At 44.3% G+C, this 1,299-nt stretch overlaps 1 long non-coding RNA gene across 1 annotated transcript; it reads right to left on the reverse strand.

Annotated features, from left to right (window-relative positions):
* Window positions 1–244: 244 nt before the first annotated feature.
* On the reverse strand, window positions 245–1,057 carry LOC123652021. Its single transcript, XR_006741050.1, has 3 exons — window positions 733–1,057; window positions 573–625; window positions 245–418 (listed from the first exon to the last, which is right to left on the reverse strand). It is a non-coding gene; the product is annotated as an uncharacterized LOC123652021 (long non-coding RNA).
* Window positions 1,058–1,299: the final 242 nt, after the last annotated feature.

The following is a 1,299-nucleotide window of genomic DNA, read 5'->3' on the forward strand; positions in this document are numbered from 1 at the left end:
GGCAGCCTGTCCCGAGTCCCCATCTTGGAGGCAGGAGAGACTTTGGAGGACGTAGATGCTGTTCCAACTCAAGACTGTTGCGTGTTTCAGTGCATTTGGACCCAGATAAATCACAGATGATATAAGCCATAATTCTCTTCCAAGAGTTTCCTATGTGGCAGATTCGTCCAGCAGCCATAACTCAGCTTTATGTAGATGTGTTTTTTTTTAAGTCCATGAACTTTTTTATGGGACCTCCCTCCAGAAAAAAATGCCTCTGCATAGAGCTTAATAAATGGCGAACAACATGTTCGCACATATTTTAGAGTTGACCTTCATGCAGTTATGCACCACCTTGGCCGTCTTTGAACTTCTGATCTTTGATCAAGTGGCCTGGGCCCTTTTTTACTCTTCCAAGATCCACAATACCTCTGGGAACCTGGGTCATATCAAAATTTAATAAAATTGTACCATATGGGAATTTCAAATATGAATGATGCAATCTCTTTCACAATAAAAAAAAAATCTATTATTTTCTGGTCTGGCAGTCACGCCGCCCTCCCCAGACCCCCACATGCTGCCTTTTCCTTAACCCCCACACACACTGTCCGGAGAAAGAGAGCCAAGAGTCCTCCCAGGAAGGAAACTGTGAAGAAACAGAATGTCTAAATAAAGTCAGGTCTTCTCTGAGCACCTTGCAATCGTTATCTAAACAGTTTTCATACACACTCTCTTGATCTATATACAGCTCACCTTCCCAGGCGGCTTCAGAAAGTCGCAGGCAGCGAAGCCTAATGGGGGAGGCACATACATCCACAAATAACTTGTCCTTTCGACCAGCATCTAATTTAACTGCACTCTTGGAGGAAAAAAAAAATGCAAAGAATATTTAAACTTTAAACAATGACACGTAACCAAAACTAACTGGCAGAGCTTAAAGGGCTAAGTCGAGTCGAGTCATCTAAAATTAGACTCGGTGTTCTGTGCAGAAGTCTGACTCAGTCCTCGGGGTCTTGTCTGAAATACATTCGAGTCTTGGCCTCTTTCTCTTGGCGCTCGGCTTTGTCTCCAGACAGCGTCTGTGATAATAATAAAAAATAAAATAAAAAAAGGTCAGTCCCGGTGCGGGGGAGGGGGGGGGGGCGCGGGAGGGGGGGGGGGGGGCGCGGGAGGGGGAAGCCTGCAGGGTCAGGAGTATTAGACTGTTCTTGCCCAGAGATTCTTTGGAAACAGGTTGGAAATGATCTTCTAAGGGATTTGAGTTCCTTAAAAGACACATATTCTATTTTACTTAAAACAGTCTTATGAGTCAAGCAATCA

The sequence above is a fragment of the Pipistrellus kuhlii genome, unplaced genomic scaffold (genome assembly GCF_014108245.1).
Source record: "Pipistrellus kuhlii isolate mPipKuh1 unplaced genomic scaffold, mPipKuh1.p scaffold_m20_p_1, whole genome shotgun sequence".
Taxonomy (NCBI): Eukaryota; Metazoa; Chordata; class Mammalia; order Chiroptera; family Vespertilionidae; genus Pipistrellus; species Pipistrellus kuhlii.